Below are 6,749 nucleotides of genomic sequence, written 5' to 3'. Positions count from 1 at the left end.
TTTCTATTTATCAATCAATCAATCACCGTTAATCACGTCTACTATATAGTCTAATTAGAAAAATAAAATAAAATTTCTTGTTTAGTTCCCTCTTAATATATCTTAAAATTTCTAAAATACACTATATTACAAACAGAAGGAGTAACTATTACTCCCTCTATCTAAAGAAACTTGGGCCTTGTTAAGTTCCTAAAAAAATTTACAAAATTTTTTCAGATTTCTCGATACATCGAACATGCATGAAGCATTAAATATAAATAAAAACAATAACTAATTATACAATTTACTTGTAATTTGCGAGACGAATCCTTTAAGTCTAGTTAGATTATGATTGAACAATACTTGTCAAATTCAAACGAAAATGGTACCGTGCTCATTTTGTTAAAAAAATTAGAACTAAACAAGATCTTAGTTCACCCAAAAACTAAAAACTTTTTAAGATTCTCCATCACATCGAATCTTGCGGCATATGCATCGAGCATTAAAAATATAGATGAAAACAAAAACTAATTGTACAGTTTGTATGTAAATCGTGAGACAAATTTTTTAAGCCTAGTTACTCTATGATTGGACAATGTTTGTCAAATAAAAATGAAAGTGCTATAGCGTTAAAATCTAAAAACTTTTTGATCTAAATAAGGCTTTGATGTTTCAATTTTGTTCTAAGTCAAATATCTAAAGTTTAACTGAAATGTATGGCACCGATAACACCATAGCTTGTGATCGAAAAACATGGGGAAAATTATTAACCGAGCACACCAGAGAGGAAAAAAAAAAGTCACAAAAGGTGGTGGTTCGATGGAGAGCAAGCAAAGGACGGAACGAGCCACCCTCCGCGTACAGACCGCCCGGATTTACGATCGCAACCGTCACACCGGATAACCCTGCAGTGAGCCGAAGGTGCCGGATCCAGTCTCTACGATGCTCTGCGCCCCGCCGAGCCAGCACCTCTGCCCCCAAGCTTGGGATGACGTGGGCCACCGCTACGAGGCCCGGCGAGTTGTAGCTGGCCGGGCACGTCGTTAAAGCTGGTCGCGTCCAGCGAAATGCTCCGGTGTGGTACTATACCAAACTGCGGCCATCGAAGCGCTTGTGCGGCGAGAAACTGATGAGTCGGAGACGGTGCAAAATAAGCAGCGCTGTCGTCACGCGCACGGTCCACGCCGTAGTTCGATGGGATGCCGCGCCTACACCTGTTATGCGGAGTCTGTTTAATTTGTGTCGGTTCATCCGCTTAAGCCAGTTTTAATGAGGTTTTATAGGGTGTTTTATACACATTTAATAGTATGCTACATCAACAAATCTAAACTTTTTACATGAAAAAAGCAGGAGATCGTTTCATCCCCACGAAACAAATCCTAGGAACCGGTGTGAAACTTGCGTTGAGGGAGATCGAGCGTTTCATCCGCCACTTCACAAGAGAGTGGTGGAGGAGCGGAATCGCAGAGCAGCACTGGTCCTCCACAAGGCTTGTGGGCGTCGTTCCTTCGCCACCGCGAGCAGGCCGCCGCCGCTGCGCGAGACGCCGTCCGCCCACCACCTCTACGTGAGATGTCGTTTGCCCGCCGCCGAGATGCTGCCCGCGAGCAGGCCTCCACCGCGAGCCGTCTGCCACGCTGCGCGAGACGCCGTCCGTCTGCCACCGTGAGACGCCGGGGCTCCCGCCGCACGTGACGCTGGCCGCGAGCAGGCTACCACCGCGAGCAGGCCGCCACCGCTGCGTGAGACGCCGTCCGCCCGCCACGCGAGACGTTGGGGTTCCTGCCGCACGAGACGCTGGTTGTGAGGTCGTCCGCCCGCAGCAAGCGCTGGGGCTCGCCGTGCGAGATGCTGGCTGGGGACGCGAGACGTCGGGGCTCGACATTGTTGGTACGAGGAGGACGCGGATGGAGTCAGTGGCGGATCCAGAAACGGATCAAGGGGAGGCTAAAGAACAAGGCGAACAATAACCTAGATTGATAATTTGATATGGATTCAAAGTAGTTAAAGTCAAAGATACATAGAATTAAGGATAGAAAAGTACCAAATACAAGGAGTCTTCCAGCTTAAGAATTGACACCACTTGAACCAATACGACTTGAACTGCCACCCTCAATGCTACATAATTTGCAAATGTCATACACTTCTTCAATAATCAAGATAACAAGCAAAAAGAAAAGTATTAAAACAATACGCACCTTGGGACCTTGCGTGGCAAGTTTATCTTACGATTTCTTATGCCCTGAAAGCGCTCCAAAATTTTGTCATCTTCAATAGATACAAACAAATCCCTCTCAATATAACATATCATGCTATCATTCATCCAATCATCATTCATCTTATTCCTCCTATCGGTCTTGATAATATTCATAGCAGAGAAGGCTCTTTCAACGGTTGCTGTTGCCACGGGCAATATCAATGCAAGCTCAATGAGGCGATACACCAAAGGAAAATATGTATGTCTATCACTTAGAACCATCTTCTCGGCAAGGCTACCAAGATCAATACAAGTGTCAAAATCTTCATCATATTTGACTTCATCCATGAAATTTTGAAGCTCAGTTCTTAGCTTCACACACTCATAATCACTAAAGTCAGCATAATAAATCTTAGCAAGCTCAATTAATTTCTCCACCTCATAATTGGCAAATTTATTTGTTGGATCAAGACAAGCAACACATCTCAATAGTTGTGTTGATCTTTCAGGAAATCGATTGTTCAACTCACAAATTATTTGATCAAGGACAACATTGAAAATCCCATGATGAAAATGATGGTAGTAGGTCACTAATTTGGCTCCACGACATTTTGAACGACCTCTGACTGGTATCATATCGTCCATATTAGGAATGTCTATCTTCTGTTTGTCAGCAAAAGCTTTTACCTCCTCAAAAATATTATCCCAACCATTTTCCCTCATGGCATTTATATTTCTCATCACAGCCCCAATCAATCCTATTGCACGAATAATGTTTTGATTTTTCTTTTGCAAACATTGTGATAGGTCCTGAGTTATCCCCAATACTCTAATCATAAGATGCAATATGAACACAAATTGAAATGACTCCATTTTTTCTATCAATCCAGAGGCTAAAGTTTTCTTTTCCCCATCAGTTCCATCATCACTAATATTCTCTAACACCTCAAGCACAGATTCCCACATGAGCATAAGACGTACTAATGTTTTGTGATGTGTACCCCATCGTGTATCACCAGCCCTAGCAAGACTAGTTTCTTGGTTTTTCCCTCTTCCAGGAGTTATTTCACCACTATCTAATTGCTCAACAAGATTATCATGGTGTTTTTGCAAAAGTTGATCTTTTCTCTTGCAAGAAGCACTGACAGTATTGAGAACCAAAGTGACATAATTGAAGAAATCATCAGTTGAAGCACAACATCTAGCTACAGCAACTACCACAAGCTGCAATTGATGAGCAAAACAGTGGATGTAAAAAGCAAATGGGTTTTCATTCAATACCAGCCTTTGTAACCCATGAAACTGCCCTCTCATGTTTGAGGCTCCATCATATCCTTGTCCTCTAATCTTAGCTATAGACAACCCATATCTTCCAAGCATAGAAACTAATGCTTCCTTCAGTGAAGAAGATGTGGTGTCAGAAACATGTTGCAGGCCAAGGAACCTCTCAATCACACTTCCTTTATCATTGACAAACCTTTTAAACAAAAAGAAACATAGTGTTAATTAAATAGAACAAAAAAAGAACAAATGAAATACACAAACATATAGTATATACCTCACAACCACAGCCATTTGTTCCTTAATTGATGCATCACGGGCCTCATCAACAAGCACTGCAAACCAACGATCTCCAATTTCACTCTTAATTAATTCACTTGTCTCCTCTGCACAAGCCCTAACCAAATCTTTTTGAACTGTTGGACAACTCATTTGATTATTCCCTGGAGCATTTTCACCGGTCACAAGTGCAGCTTTACTGTCTTTCTTTCTATACCAATCAAGCATCTCCAAAAAATTCCCTTTATTTTTTGATGTTTTAGACTCATCGTGTCCACGAAATGCTAGAGCTTGTAAAAGGAGAAATCTAGCAATGCCTAACATTATGGTTAAACGAGCTTTATATGCCTCCTCTTCTGCTGCAGTTGTTACTGTCCACACATGTTGTAGACTTTGCCTCTGATTGTTGAAATCAATTGCTCGTTTTCTTGCTGCACTATGATAGCCATCTATTGATTGAGCATGCTTGAGCAAAGAAGCCTTTCCCTTTTTCCAATTCCTAAACCCTACTCTGTTGAATGCATCATTATCAAAATCACTTGAGAAAACCATGATTTAACAAAACCTCTGGTTTGAGTTTTACCCCCTGTTCTTTCATACTCACAATTTGGTTGATATGGACCCATCTGTATGTATGCTCTCCTAGCATCATCCCTAATATCTGGATGAAATTCATCAATTGGCTTTCTAAGACCTGGATCAGCAACTATATCATTCATATCAAGCTCAATACGGAGTCTTTTTTGCTCAACTCGACTCTCTTTACTGGAATCATCTTTTTTAGAAAAATATTTTTCCATTCTATAAATTCAAACAAATCAATAAATCAGTAATAGCTTGAATCTAAATCTAGTCAGTACAGTAATGAAAAAAAAAGAGGGATCTTCTCACCTTCTCACCTTGTTGCTGCACAGCACAGAGGGATCTTCTCACTGGTGTTTGCCCCGCCCCCGCGCCTGGCCTGGCCGCTGGCGGGCCGGCTGCGGCTGGCCTCCTTGGCTCCCTCGACCCTCCCTCGCTGAGTCGCTGAGTGGCTGCGGCTGGCCTCCCTGGATGTACCGGCGAGCGGCGACGCGGCGCAGTCCGTGGAGACGGTGCAGACTGGAGTGGAGCCGGCCGCGCGGAGAGGGGAGGGGCCGAGGGGGCGACGCGCGACGGAGTCGGGGCTCTCAGCTCTGGGCTCTGGCGGCGTGGAGTGGAGGCGTGGAGTGGAGCGACGGGGTCGGGGCTCTGGCGGCGGCGGTGGAGCGGGCGAGCGTCGGGCGTATCCGCGTATGGCCGTATGCGATTGCGATTTGCGAGCGGCCGTTCACAGTCCGTGTTCGAGTGGCATGTTAGTCTGTTAGTCTGCAAACCACCTACATGGGCCGGCTGAAATCTGCTCTAAGCGTATTTGGCCCACGAGGGGGGCTGCAGCCCCCCCAGCCCCCCGTCCGTCCGCCACTGGATGGAGTTCCGCCGTCGGTACGAGGATACAGACACGACTCTGCCATCGACCGCAGGAGCGAGCGTGGGCAGGAGCTTGGCACACCGACGATGCCGAGCACGACCGAGGGATCCACCAGCGGTGAAGAGATTGATGGGACCTGGTGCAAAGGTTGACGCGACCTAAAAAAAGCTAAAATAGCCTATGAAACTGTATAATGAAATAATCCGGTGAGGGAGGAGACCTATTTCATGTTCTATTTTATTTCTTGGAAACTGAGAGGTGAAATCGAGACTCCTCATGGTCAGAGTAGCAATATACACAACAAATATTACATACATAAACCTACATGCACACAACTTTGTTGATGCATTTCTTAAAATACAATAAAGTATCGTCTCAAATTAAATATTATTTTCGGTTTTCGTATCACAAGTTTAACTTGGTTTAGAAAAATACGTGCAATATTTATATCACTAAATAAATTTATTAAAAAAAATAGATTTAAAGATCTTTCCAACGATACTAATTATATAACATAAATATTAATATTTTTAAATATATTTAGTTAAAGTTATTTCTCAGAAAACGAAAATGATAGTTATTTTAAGACGAAGAGAGTACAGAGAGAAACAAGACAGCCAAACCCCCCTCCCTTTTTTCCTGCAAGAGCATTAGTAGCCAATTCCAGAACAAGAAGTGCACAGCTGAGCTGTATACCGACGGCACAAGAATGGAGCTTCACGTCGCCACGGTCGCTTCCCTCCTGGTCCTCGCTGCGGCGTCCGCTACCGCTACGGCCGGCGCCGTCACGTTCGAGGCGACGATCACCGCGTCTAACACCTCTCTGACGCGTCCACCTTCGTCTGGAGCACCTTCAACCAGCCCAGCGCCTGCGACCGCAGGCCGGTCGACGCTGTGACCCTCGTCGTCGAGGACATCGGCGGTGTGGCCTTCACCGTCAGCAGCGACATCCACCTCAGCGCTCAGTACGTCGGCGGCTACGTCTCCGGCGACGTCAAGACAGGTTCGTAGCGCCCACCCAAGGCGTTGTTCTAAAATTTTTTCAATATTTTTCATCTCATCGAATCTTTAGACGTATACATAAAGTATTAAATATAGATAAAAATTAAAACTAATTATATAGTTTGGTTGAAATTTTTCCCTTCCCTACTTGCACCCATCCATCGCGAGACGTCTCTGTTTCTAAATGAGCATCTCGATCTGTGAACCGTGGTCTGCTAGGTGACCGGGGTGCTGTACCACGAGGTGGTGGACGTGTGGCAATGGGGGCTGCAGGACTACGGGGCGCACCCGGGGATCTTCGAGGGCATCGCCGATTTTGTGCGGCTGAAGGCAGGGTTTGCACCTGGGCATTGGGTGCAGCAGGGGCAGGGAAACCGGTGGGATCAGGGGTACGACGTAACGGCGAGGTTCCTGGACTACTGTGACTCGCTCAAGCCGGGCTTCGTGGCCTTGCTCAACGCCAAGCTAAAAGACGGCTACGACGAAGACTATTTCCTGCAGATTCTGGGCAAGAACGTGCAGCAGCTGTGGCAGGATTACAAGGCTAAGTACGGGAGCTGA

At 45.2% G+C, this 6,749-nt stretch overlaps 1 pseudogene; it reads left to right on the top strand.

Annotated features, from left to right (window-relative positions):
• LOC8065828 lies at positions 5,896-6,749 on the top strand (annotated as a pseudogene).

The sequence above is a fragment of the Sorghum bicolor genome, chromosome 1 (genome assembly GCF_000003195.3).
Source record: "Sorghum bicolor cultivar BTx623 chromosome 1, Sorghum_bicolor_NCBIv3, whole genome shotgun sequence".
Lineage (NCBI taxonomy): Eukaryota > Viridiplantae > Streptophyta > Magnoliopsida > Poales > Poaceae > Sorghum > Sorghum bicolor.
Note: the sequence above shows the minus strand (reverse complement) of the source record. Positions and strands in the feature narration are given on the sequence as shown.